At 43.7% G+C, this 13,914-nt stretch overlaps 1 protein-coding gene across 1 annotated transcript in view; it reads left to right on the forward strand.

The window, feature by feature from the left end:
* Positions 1 to 11,602: 11,602 nt before the first annotated feature.
* The window catches only part of GNB3 (G protein subunit beta 3), a 30,525-nt gene continuing 28,213 nt past the window's right edge, over positions 11,603 to 13,914 (forward strand). Inside the window, exon 1 of the mRNA XM_087716443.1 lies at positions 11,603 to 11,798. The gene's annotated coding sequence lies outside the window, so the exon portion shown is untranslated. The remainder of the gene's footprint in view (positions 11,799 to 13,914) is intronic.

Genomic DNA, 13,914 nt, shown 5'->3' on the forward strand with positions numbered 1-13,914 from the left:
AATGTTAAGAAGCAGAATTACTATGAGTTCTTTGTTCAAGCTATGTATTCCAAAACAGATTGATAGTCAGGTTCTAGATCAGGGGTGTCAAACTCGATTTTATTGAGGGCCGCATCAGGGTTGTGTTTGGCCAGGGTGGGTGTGTCGGGACCATCTGTGCTGGCCCTAGGGCTCTGCCAGCAAAAATGGGCTCCTGAGTACTGTTTTCAGCTGCGATGGCCTCCTGCCGCCCTCTGCCAGTGAAAACAGCTCGGGGGCACCCCCCTGAGCTCCGTTTTCACTGGCAGAGGGTGGCAGGAGGCCATCACAGCCAAAAATAGAGCCAGGGAGTGCTGCGTGGCCCTCACGAGTTCCATTTGCACTGGCAGAGGCACCGTGGGCCGGTCTTTTGCTGTTTCTAGTGTGGCCCCATGGGCCAGATCTAAGCATCCTGCAGGTTGCATCCGGCCCCTGGGCTTTGAGTTTGAAACCCCTCTTCTAGATAGTCTAATAATGTGCTTTTAAAAATCTTTTTTCTCAGAAGGTAGTATTCAGGACCCAGAGTACTATATTCTTTTTTTCCTCTGCAATTGCTTGGGTTAACAGAAAGTAACAGAAACACAGACTCCAGAAATTTGGATGTATTTGCATTGTTCAATTTTGATTTTGGAAATACAGGGATTTTTTTTTTTGAAAGAATGTTTTTTAAGTCAAAATTAAGTAGGATGCAAGTGAAACTGAGGTCAAAGTAAATATTTTGAACAGAACAGCAGTTTAACTCTGGGAAGTAGTGGTCCGGATGAGAGGTACAGCAGGTTGGAGATGATACTTTATCTTTTCCAGCTATTTTTTCTTTGCATTTCCCATTGAAACTAATTGACTTCTGTAATGAAAAACATGTGGCTGGCAACATAGCAGAGAGTGAGGAATCGCGAAGATTGGTGGTGAAGGTGAGAGGAAGGTTGAGAAGAAGGGAGTTAAGGACCTCACACCATTCCTGCCATTTTTCTATGATAATATTCTCTAGCCTGCCATTTCAGGTGAACCAGTACCCGGATCTAAGCTTGCTTCTGAACAGCTGATCTCACTAAGTTTTAAAAGGAAAAGATCTGTAGTAATAAGAGTGAGGGGTAGAAAGGGTAGGGGAAGCAAACCCGCTGTTTATTTGTTAATTTATTTGCCACCCATCTTACTGTGGGGTATTAATAACCCTGGAATAGAAACACTGAACAATGATACCTGTAAGGTAGGGACATCAGAGTACCGATCAGCAAAATTGTTTTAGAAAAAAGAACTTGCTAGTTTCAGATGCCACTGTAAGGAAGACAGTGGCATGACTGGAAGATCCTGATGGTCTGAATACCATGAGAAGAAAACCTATTCGCCTCTCAAAAAGTATATTGGGATGATTTAGACATTCTAAGTTCTCTAGCTAATCTGATATGACAAGTTTTGAAAAGCGTGTATATTTTTCCTTCCAAGAATTTTGTTTCACTGATATAGGCAGTCTTTTAAGTCCAGGTTAGGCTGGACATGGACAATAATGATTCATTCAATGCTTCCCTATCAAAAGATAATGCTTTGAGCAGTTTAAAGAGCAAATGGCAAAATTAATATCATGAGTAATAATAATCAAATATAAAATTAATTTAAATGTAGTATAAAACATCTAGCAGATATAGAACAATGAATAGTTCTGTCATTTGTATTGAACTGAAGTGATTTGAAAAAAAATTCCTTGCTATAATGTATGTTTTTTTTGAAACGCCACAAAAGCATTTAAAGATTGCAAAAACAATGTAAATATACAGATCTCCTGCAAACTATTTTTACACTGAAAAACTACTATAGGTAGTCTTTGAGTTATGACCATAATAGAGTCTGCCCATTGCAGTTGTAGATCATGATGGTCATAAATCAGGTCACCCACATCGCCAACCCAATTTTGTGATCTTTTTTGCGGTGGTTGTTAAGTAAATCAATAGTTCGTTACAGACTGGTTTTGCCAAAAACCAGAAGTAAATGCCAATTTTCAGCAAAACCATCATAAAACAAGGTCAGGTCACTGCAGGATGCTACAAACAGCTAGTAATATGGGTCTGTTGCCTAGCTCTTGAAGTGCGGTCACATGACCATGGGTGTGAAAGGAGGGAACTTTGAATATTGGTTGTAACAGTACTCCCCAGGGAGGTCCATTGTAACTTGGAACAGTTGCTAAGCAATTGATCATAAGTCAAGGACTACCTGTGTAGGTCTCTGACAGTAGAGATAATGGCTATGTTTCTGTAATGTGCTTAGTTATTGAACTGACCTGTTTTTCTAAGTTCAGAAAATATACTGAACACATAATATACAAAGGAATTTTCCCCATTGTTTATTTGAAGTTATCTCCACCCATGCTTGAATGGCCAAACCTCAAAGATTTAATCCACTTTCAAAGCTATCCTTGGAATGTGTCAAAATAAGGTGGAAAATAGTGTGGCAAACCCAGAAGAGGTAAAGATGACTTAAGACTCACTCAAAGGGTTGGGACAAGAAGAAGGCAACATCAAAGGAATACATTAGAAGAAAGATGTTGCCAGGGCATGTTTATGCCATTTTTAGGTACAAATGGAGAAAGACCCTAAGTCATATGAAAACCCTGTAAGGGTAAACTATCAGGCTCCAGAGTAGGAATACAGATGTCAGGTGAATAAACTGGTGGACATCATAGAGCTGTGATAGTGAATCTATGGCATGTGTGCCACAGGTGGCACGTACAGCCCTCTCTGCGGACATGCCAGCCATCACCCCAGCCCAGTTCCATCACACGTATGCGTGCGCCTCCCACCGACCAGCTGGTCTTCAGGTCTCTGCCACTCATGCGTAGGGGGCGGGGCGTATTCGGGGGACATGCATGCGCATGCATGGCGAAAAGGGGGCGTGCATGGAGAAATACATTGCATTTTGAGGCCTCTCATGCACCACATACCCCGTTTTGGCTTCGAAATTGGTGCAGGCCTTCCAGGCCCAAAACAGGGGGAACGCAGCCCCCCCGCACCCCATTTTGGGCCTGAAAAGCCGCCTGCACAAACCTGGAAGCCAGAAATGGGCATGGGTTGGTGGTGTACATGCGCAGAGGGGTGGGGGAGTGCAGGAGGGTTGCATGCGCATGTGCGGGGGGCATGCACGGTGGAGTGTGGGGGGGATGTCACATGCATATTGTATTATATGGGTGCAGGCACGCGCACCGTCAGAATGCAACAACAAAAAGGTTAGCCATTACTGCCGTAGAGGCTTATGCAGGAGTTCCTAGTGCTTGAGGAAATTTCACTGCAAAGGCAACATTAACACAATCAAAGGAAAAGAGCATTTTTACTTAAAAGGATTTAGGCTCCCGCTGTGGCAATCAAATCCTTATCTTCCTCTTTATGGCAAGTTTTCATACAGTACATAACAATGTCCTGCATTGAATGTATAATAACAGATCAAATAAAATGCTTTTCTAGAATAATCCCACCACCATCACTAGGGATAGGGAGATTAGACCGAATATGAGCTGCAGATGTAGTTATTCAAATTATTTCTCAAATAAATGAAAATGACTGGTAATGTAGTTGACCTCACACATTATTATTGCTAATGAAATTAGCATTTTTTACTGACAATTTCCTTCCCAAATAAACTCACGGAATTACATACAGTACACCTTCATATATTGCAACTCCTTGATGCATATGGTATTTTTGTTCCTGGGTGAAGCCAGCAAATCCAAACTGATGAATGTCTTGCCATTCTGAACAACAGAATACTGTAAAAAAGGGGGGTGAGACACATGCATTGCTGTTGCATCAATAATAAATAAATAAATACAGTGATACCCATTGTCATCGGGGCACTTGGTACCATGGCCAAGAATTTTATAAAACACATCAAGAAATTGCAGCTTCCTGCAATAACACCAGTGGAGCTGCAAAAAACTCTGCTACTTGGAACATCGTACATCTTAAGAAGGTACTAAATTGATATCTAGGATGCTGGCAGCAACCCATATCAACCATTAGCACCAGTCATTGGTATTTGCGATGCGTTTTTGAATGTTCAGTTGACTGGGTTTCATGTTTAATGAATAAAGTATATCATCATGAACATCATCATCATCATCAGCCTGAAGAAGCATAAACCAATAAATAGCCTTTCCTCTGTAAAATTAGTACAAACTGAGTGAGAATAGAAAGAGAGTTGCAGATAAGCACATTTGCTTTTTAGTAAAACAAACAAAAACTCCTGCCATAAATTATTCAGGCTTTCATAGTCTGTACCTATATTGGATCAGCCACTTAAACAGAAGAAAAGACAAGAACTTCTGGACTGATTCCAGAGTGGGATAAACAGAAGCTACTGTTCCCGCGGGCGGGGTCAGGATTAGCATCTAATGATGGGATTATATTGTAACCCAATAGAAGCCAAGAGGGACAGAGGAAACTGTATCAAAGATAGCATTTGACCTGGTCCTTGGAAGACTTAGACCTAGGTGAAGGGAAGGTGATTCCAGTTACTCCATAAAAGGCTTTCCACTCTTAGGAAAATATGCTAGTTTGTAAATATGCGTCTTCTTATTTACCCTGAAAAATTAGTAACAGTTATTGGGCAGGTGTGTGTGGGGAGCAATGAGAAGATGATATTAATCTTAACATCCTATTTTTTTTTTAAAAAAGGAAACAATTTTTGGAAATGTTATGAAACCATTTGATTATATATGCCCAGTTGTGTAACTTTTAAAGTAACTTTAAAACGCCATGTTTTATAGGAAATTAGAAGTCTGAAGGAGGATCATAAATAATATATTCCTGGTGGTTATATATCCTTTAATTCTTAGAAGGAAATATTCTTATTTTAGTCTAAAGAAGTGCAATTCTAAATGGCATGTAAAGCTTAAGGAAACCAAGCAGATTGCTCACTTCAGCTTTCCCTTTGAACATGTAAGCTGATGGTGGAACCAAGCCAGAGAGAGCATGATAGAGTAGGGTGCATGAGAATAAGCCTGTCTTCCCATAGATGAAGGGTTTAAAATTTATATTAAATTATAATCTAAAATAATGTTATATAAAATGATGTACCCTTGGTATTTAACACCTGATAAATTGTCAGACATATACAAAGGTATTTCAAATCTATGTTGGAAAAGTAAATATAAAGAAGGAAAATTTGCCATCTTTGATGGACATGATAGCAATAGCATTTAGACTTATATATATATATATATTTTTTTTTTCATTTTATTGGAAATTTATATGCCGCCCTTTTCCCTGAGGGGACTCAGGGCGGCTTACAACAATAAGGGAAGGGAGTGCGAGACAAGACTTAAAAAGAAAAGAATCGTGGTAAAAAAAGAAAATTAATCGTAAAAACACAACATTCACTCAACATTCGGGCGGGGTTAGTGTAATCCTATCCCCAGGCCTGACGGGATAGCCAGTTCTTGAGGGCTGTGCGGAAGGCCTGGACTGTGGTGAGGGTACGGATCTCCACGGGGAGGTTGTTCCATAATGTCGGAGCTGCAACTGAGAAGGCTCTCCTCCGCGTAGTCGCCAGTCGGCACTGGCTGGCGGATGGAATTCGGAGGAGGCCTACTCTGTGCGATCTGATGGGACGCAGGGAGGTAATTGGCAGGAGGCGGTCTCTCAAATAGTCAGATCCACTACCATGGAGCGCTTTATAGGTGGTAAGTAAGACCTTGAAGTGCACCCGACGATCAACAGGTAGCCAGCGCAGCTCACGGAGGATTGGTGTTATATGGGCGAACCGTGGTGCGCCCATGATCACTCGCGCGGCCGCGTTCTGGACTAGCTGAAGTCGCCGGATGCTCTTCAAGGGCAGCCCCATGTAGAGCACATTGCAGTATTCCAGCCTAGAGATCACAAGGGCTCGAGTGACTGTTGTGAGAGCCTCCCGGTTCAGGTAGGGCCGCAACTGGCGCACCAGGCGAACCTGGGCAAATGCCCCCCTGGTCACGGCCGACAAGTGGTGGTCAAAACTCAGCTGTGGATCCAGGAGGACTCCCAAGTTGCGGACCCTATCTGAGGGGGATAAATTTTGCCCCCCCAGCCTGATTGATGGAACGTTAGCCAAATTTTTGGGAGGAAAACACAACAGCCATTCGGTCTTTTCCGGGTTGAGTACCAGTTTGTTAGCTCTCATCCAGTCTTTAACAGCCTCAAGGCCCCGGTTCATCACGTCCACCGCTTCATTGAGTTGGCACGGGGCGGACAGATACAACTGCGTATCGTCCGCATATTGATGGTACTTAATCCCGTGCCTCCGAATGATCTCACCCAGCGGTTTCATGTATATGTTAAATAGCAGGGGGGACAGAACCGAGCCCTGCGGCACCCCATAGGTTAGGGGCCTCGGGGACGATCTCTCCCTCCCCACCAACACCGACTGCGACCTGTCCGAGAGGTAGGAGGAGAACCACTGTAAAACAGTGCCGCCCACCCCCACCTCCCGCAGTCGTCGCAGAAGGATACCATGGTCGATGGTATCGAAAGCCGCTGAGAGGTCGAGGAGAACCAGGATGGACGCATAGCCTCCATCTCTGGCTCTCCAGAGATCATCGGTCAATGCGACCAAAGCGGTTTCAGTGCTGTAACCGGGCCTGAAGCCTGACTGGAAGGGGTCAAGGTAGTTAGCTTCCTCCAAGGTACGCTGAAGCTGTAAGGCCACCACCTTCTCAACAACCTTCCCCAGAAAGGGGAGGTTGGAGACTGGACGATAGTTGTTAAGAACTGCTGGATCCAAGGACGGTTTCTTCAGGAGGGGCCTCACCACCGCCGCCTTAAGCGCGGTGGGGAGGTGTCCCTCCCGAAGAGAGGCGGTAACAACCGCCTGGATCCAGCCTCGTGTCACCTCTCTGCTGTTGGCAGTCAGCCAAGAGGGACACGGGTCCAGTATGCAGGTGGAGGAACTCACAGCTCGCATAGCCTTGTCCACATCCCCAGAGGCAACATCCTGAAACTCAACCCAGAGATGGTCTACCAAGTTATTCCCCTGTGTCCCGGCTGGATCTGCAGGGGTGGAGTCCAGTTCCGATCGAAACCGAGCAATTTTGTCCACCAAGAACTGACTATATTCCTCAGCCTTACCCTGCAGGGGGTTCCCCGTCTCCCTCCTATTTAGGAGGGAGCGGGTTATCCTGAACAGGGCGGCTGGGCGAGACTCGGCGGACGCTACCAAGGAGGCAATGTGTGATCTTTTGGCGGTTCTCAATGCCCAAATATACTCCTTGGTGCAAGCTGTCAACAGTGCTCGGTTCGATACGGACCTGTCGGATCTCCACCGGTGCTCTAGGCGTCTCCTCCGGCGCTTTATCTCGCGGAGCTCCTCGGTGAACCAAGGGGGTCTCCGCGAGCCGCTGACCCGGAGGGGCCGTAGTGGCGCAATTCGGTCAAGAGACTCTGATGCCGCCGAGTGCCAGGCCGCAGCAATAGTCTCCGCCGAACTGTGGGCGAGAGCATCTGGAATGACCCCAAGCTCCGTCTGGAACCTAACAGGGTCCATCAGTCGCCTGGGGCGGAACCACCTGGTCGGTTCCTCCTCCCTACGGTGGGGGTTTGGCCTCCGGAAGTCTAGCCTCAGTAGGTAGTGGTCTGACCACGACAGGGGAATGATCTCATTTCCCCTCAGACCAAGATCATCACTCCACTGCTCCGAGAGGAATACGAGGTCGAGTGTATGTCCCGCCAAGTGGGTAGGGCCTCGAATTACCTGGGTCAGGCCCATGGCTGTCATGGAGGCCATGAACTCCTGCGCTCCATCCGAGTGTTCACCGAGCGAAGGCAAATTGAAGTCCCCCAGAACCATTAGTCTAGGGAACTCAATTGCTAGCTCGGCTATTGACTCGAGGAGCGCAGGGAGGGCCGCTGCAACGCAGTTGGGAGGCAGGTACGTTAGCAGCAAACCCGCTTGACCCTTGAGGTCCAACTTCACTAGCAGGGACTCACACCCGACAAGCTCCGGAGCAGGGATCCTACGAGGAACTAAAGACTCCCGGACTACAATAGCCACACCGCCACCCCTTCCCTGGGCTCTCGGCTGATGAAGCACCTGAAACCCGTCTGGGCACAGCTCTACGAGGGGGACTCCTCCCTCCGTGCCCAGCCATGTTTCAGTAATACATGCCAGGTCTGCCCCCTCGTCTACAATCAAGTCCCGGACGAGGGGAGCCTTATGGATAACAGACCTGGCATTTAGCGACAGCAGTCTGAGACCAGGGTCCTGATCGCTCACGCCATCTGACCTTGGAGTGGGACTCATAGGGCCGGAAGGAGGGATCTCTGCAATATAGCGAACCCTCCTTCCCCTATAATGGCCAGCCCTAAAGTCCCCGCCATATCTGCCTCTCCCTGTTATGACCGCAATGCTCCGACTCTCTCCCGTGGGCATAATTCCCCCAACCACCCCAATGGCCCCCGCTTGCCCCGCCAGGTCCTCCGAATCAGGCATACTCAGACACTCACACAGGCAGTCCCCACAATATGATTAAAACACAAAAAGAATACAGCAATAATAGTACTAAAAGTGGGTCTTTCATACTAACTCATATACCGCTTTACAGTGATTTACAGCCCACTCAGAAGTTTACAGAGTCAGCATATTGTCCTCAACAATCTGAGCCCTCATTTTATTGACCTCGGACGGATGGAAGGTTGAGTCAGCCTTGAACCTGGTGAGATTTGAACTGCCAAACTTCAGGCAACCAGCAGTCAGCAGAAGTAGCCTGCAGTACTGCATTGTAACCATTGCGCCACCAAAAGAAACACTGAGATAGGATTCATATTTTAATATAGAATATTCTTACAGTGAATATAAAAATTAAACCAGAGACTTTTCTTTAGGCTTAATGGAGAAAGATCTTGGGGCGGCGGTGGGGGGGTGGGAAATCTGGAACTTTGCTTTTATATATATTGACACAAGCAAGAATGCTTTATGTACAAAAAATGGAAAGATACTTTAATTCCCATGATGGATGAAGGGCTGGAAAAATTGATGGAACTAGCAGAGATAAATGAATTGCTCTTATCAAGAAAATAATTCATCTAACTTTTTTCTGTTGAGAAACTGCTTCTGGATGTTGTGCTTGAGATGGTGAAAAAATGAAATATTGACATTCGGTTTTGCTAATTAGATATTTTTTTCTGTTATAGAAATGGCTAGTGCATATTATGTAAAAGTAAAAGGTCAAGGCTTTAGTGTTATTATTCTACTGTGCTAAAAAGAGTTGGAAGTCAAGGTTTTTTCTTTCTTTTTTCCCCTTTACCTTACACTTCTTTCTTTCCTTTTTTCCCCTTCCCCCATTTTTCTATTATTTTCATTTTCTTTTATATTTTAATAAGATTAATTTAATTAAAATTAAACATGATGGCAAAGCATGAGCAGTCCCTACACATGATGAAAATGTGAATGCTCGGATGGTGTCTTGGACTAAGGCAATTCAACCATACCATGAACGACAACATCTAATGTTGACTGGGAGTCACACCAACCATAGCAAAGCCATGGGAAGGAAGACTTAGATGCTATGGACACCTCGTAGACAGGAAGGCTCAGTTGTGAAGACAGCCATGCATCTGGATGGCCAACAATCAAAAGTGATATTCAGCAGGTTCTGACCCATTCTGGAGAAACGGTAGCAGAAATTTTGAGTAGTTTGGAGAACCGTTAAATACCATCTCTGGCTGGTCCCGCCTCCATCTATTCTCTGCCTCTCGAGTCCCAGCTGTTCGCGAGGGAATGGAGATTTTACAGTATCCTTCCCCTGCCACACCCACCAGGCCACACCACACCCACCAGGCCACACCTGCAGAAGCAGTAGTAAAAAGTTTGAATCCTACCACTGCTGGCGATCCCATGGCAGACCCAAGAAATGGTGGATGGATTGCATCAAGTAGCACATGAAATGCATGGGCATCACCCCTGAACTGAGCCAAATGGAGATGGCTGTGTCGACAAGCAGACCCTGTCATAGTGTGGGAAATAACACTAGGAAGAAGTTGTTGTTTAATAAAATTATTTAAACAGAGGGAATAAGGCTGGTTTTCCCATCATACAATTCTGTTTGTTGCATCGGAGGAGTGCTATTATTTTTGCTGTCATCACATAGTCTCTGAAAGATGGTAATTTGATAAATAAACAAATAAATCAACACATAAATGAAACCTGGTCATTTGTGGCTTGAGTGAGAGTTCTGGGTTGATTCGTTCAGTGATCCTTTAGTTTGCTTTCTTAGCTGTCCACGATATTCTCAGGAGTCTTTTTCCAACCCCGCCCCTCCCAAGTTCAAAATCATCAATATTCTTCCTATCTTGTTTCTTCAAAGCCCAACTTGCACTTCCATAAAGTATCACTGGGAATTCCGTGGCTTACACAATTTTGATCTGTGTAGATATACACATATAATGACGTTTGAATATCTTTTCCAAGTGCTTCATGACTGGTCCACCAAGTGCTAGGCATCAACATATTTCTTGAGTGGGGATGTTAAATAGATGCTTCTTATGTAATAGGCTTTAGCTCTTTTCCCAAGATGGACTTACTGGGAATGTATGACTTTTCTTAAATACAGTTGTTGCTGGGAGTGACAGCAATGATAATGTTACCTAGTTTGGGTAATGAAACATCTGCAAGAAAGCAACCAAGCTCAGAGAACACCAAGCCCCCCTCATGTTGAGAGTGAGTCAAGAAGATTCATTTGTCTGACTTTTTCTAAAGGACTTGATATTGCTGAAATGAAGGTGATGAGATTCTGGAATACTTGAAATGAGCTCTATAAATCCTTGATGTTATTGTGATCCTATCTTGGGAGAAGGACAGAGAAGGAGGGACAACAAAATGAGATTCCCATTTCCTTTGCAGCATTATCTACTGTAATTCTCCCCACCCATTCCTGTCCTTTCTGGGCCACTTATAGAACCGGATGTGGATACTCTTTCTAACAGGAAGGCAAATGGCCAGTTTCTTTGTCAGGATATAGGTACATGTGAGAGAACCTGGCCTTGTAGCATTGTGGTGGCTACCTCTGGCCCAAAAGTGGCCCAGCTGATTAGATTGATGGCTTCCTGACGTCAGATGCAATCCGTTAAAAGGTATTTATCTCAGGCTTGGGCCAAAGCTGTGGGTGAGATTAAAAGAGATTGAGGCCAAGATAATCCTATAGCAGCATCCCAGAGCATACCACTGCCAAAATGCTTTTGCCAGCCCACCTTCTTCTTCTGGTAACAGACAAAAAAAATTGTCAGAATTGCTACCCAAGAAAGTGAGATCCCACTTTAACCTCTACCAGGTGCATGAGAGGAAGCCTCGTGGCTGCCCGCATTTGCTTTCTCAATCCTTTTCTAGACCCGTTTAAAACTGCATATATGTTCTCCTCTCTGGATTATCTTAGCTGTATCAGTGCAATATTAATGCAACAGAAATCAATTATATCAGCCTCTCTTGTTTTCTTTTTCCTTTTAAACAAAGCACATTATCATCTATCCTCTCCCTATCCACCTGCTTTGCATTAAGTCTCAATCCGATTTACCCAACTCACTGGTGTCTGATTTAATTTGCCTGATGCTGCTCATGGAGTTGTTCCCACCCCTTGCCCTACAGCGTCCCAGCTCCCCCAGGGAGATCTGTCCAGGATGAGGATGAGACACTGAGAGTGAGCGAGAGACATCAAGTGTGTAGACTGACGGCTAGTGCAGGAACAGTTGAAGGGAACTAGCGGTGTAGCCTGGGTCTCCTGCCCAGAGGGATCTGCTTTCCCCCTCTTCCAAGAAGCCACCCCTTAGATTACGGTAAGACTGCTGTGATGCTCTCTTTTCTCTATGTTCTTGAGAATTGATGCTGTTGTTGCACTCTTTGGCTTCTCTTTCTGACTTGGAGTGCAAATAAGGTTCCTGAGTATCTGACTTGGAATGTGTACAAAAAAAAAAGGTTACTGGATATCTGCCTCAACTTAACTTGAGAAGATTAACAATAGGCCATTTCATTAGAATCATGGTCTTTCTCAGGGCCACCTTCACATGCTAACTTCAAAACTATAGAGATTGTGGATGGGGAAATATGACTTTTTAAAGCTGATGCTTCAATTTTCAATCATGAACCAATTTCCTGAGCCATTAAGGCTGTAAATTAAAGACTCTAGTAAAGTGATATTATAGATGTTTTTCTATCCGTATGTACTAGTATGCAGGAAATACACTTCCAGCATAAAGCAGGATCTCTGAGGCAGATAGATCAATGCTCTTCAAGGCAGAAATGATCACAACTCGGATATATAGGAACTTGTTTCCCATCACAAAATCTTTAGTACATGTACCTTGAGCATATCCATCAAATAAGAAATTGTAGACACACATGCACAGTATGTTTTGTGTTCTCATTCTTTTGGGGAGAAGGGGTTTTGAAAGAAGATTGCAGGACAGAAAATACCGGTAGATAAGGGTAATTTTTTTCATCCTTTCTGGAAAGAGATGGTTAATTCAGTTTTACAGGAAGTCACCACGGTGCTCAATTACTACCTGCCCAAAGATTATATGGAATTCCAAGTCCTCTATTAATCTTCCATTTTTCCATATTTTTCCTTTTCTGTTTTCAGTTGTTTAGCATGGAGCTCACAAAAAAGGCCTCCCTCAAGAAGGGAAAAAATCAGTTGTTGAATGAATTAATAGTGGAGGAGTTTAGGTTAGCTATTATATATATTCCCCTGATATTGCTCATTTTGTTTCAGCCCAGAAGACAGTCATTTCAATTAGTGAGTATCCTTTGCATCTGTCCAAAAGTCCTTCTACCATACATGAGGTTAAGAATCACACACGCAAAATAATTTCTTAATGTCTCTGCCCTTACTTGTCTTTATCTGTTACCAGATCCAATAAAAGGAAGCGTAAAGGAGGATAATGTGATATCAAATAAATTCCCAGTTTAGGAATAAGGGAACACACAGGTAGAATAAGAAGGATCTGACCCTGTTTTTCTTACTTCAATGAAAGCCTGAGGAATATTTGTATTTAGAAAAAGCTATTCAAGTTCACAGATAAACAGTGAAATACACTGCAGCAGCTGGTAGGCGATTGCTTTTTCAGACAGAAGATGCAATAGAGACCAGTCAAGGGTCTTATTGCTTTGCTTTCAATGTGTTTCCCCTAGATAAATTGGTAATTATTCTGTGGACACCGGTATTCCCATCACTGTTCAGCCAGGAAGTGCTCTAAGAGAATTTCAAGCAGAAATCTTTCAGCCAAACCGATGCAAGGGATTTACCTATGTTGTACCTAGCGGTGTAGAGGAATGACTCAATGCAAAAAGAATAAGCTATTTTTTGATTAAAGAAAGTGGCACATGAAACCCTGAAGTATTCCCCTGATTAAAGTCCAACTATTATGTCTTGTCCAATGTAATAGTCCAAAAAGTGCAGACAACTTTTTTGCTCTGGAAGAAAACATCTAAATTTATTAATGCTTTAATGTGATGAGTAAGTTTTGACTTGCTTAAAATTACCATTCAGATTTAAGCAACAAAAAAGGGAAATATTAGAAGATGCTACAATAAAGTAAATTCAGAGTTATCATAAAATGGTTTCTAGGTATTGCAGATTGTGTTGGGGTTCCGTTTTATTCTCCCTCCCTTTATCTTTTCAAGTGTTGCCTTTTTGAATGAGAATTATGTGATACACACCATAAAACATTAGCTGCTTTAGAATTTGTAATTAGTCCCAGCATAGGCATTATAATACTGTTATGTTCAGGTTTTATCAAATATGGACGTCCACTAAATTTGGATAAGTTTAAGGCATTGTGTTTTACCGTTATTACAAATGATCCTTATGATCCAGGTATCAGTCTGTGTACTATTACAGATACTTGGCCAATTACTGTCTCATCTGCCCTAAAATCTGCTTGGTGAGCAATT

The sequence above is a fragment of the Thamnophis sirtalis genome, unplaced genomic scaffold, assembly GCF_051295495.1.
Source record: "Thamnophis sirtalis isolate CommonGarterSnake01/CBP01778 unplaced genomic scaffold, rThaSir2_p1.2 scaffold_5, whole genome shotgun sequence".
Classification (NCBI taxonomy): Eukaryota; Metazoa; Chordata; class Lepidosauria; order Squamata; family Natricidae; genus Thamnophis; species Thamnophis sirtalis.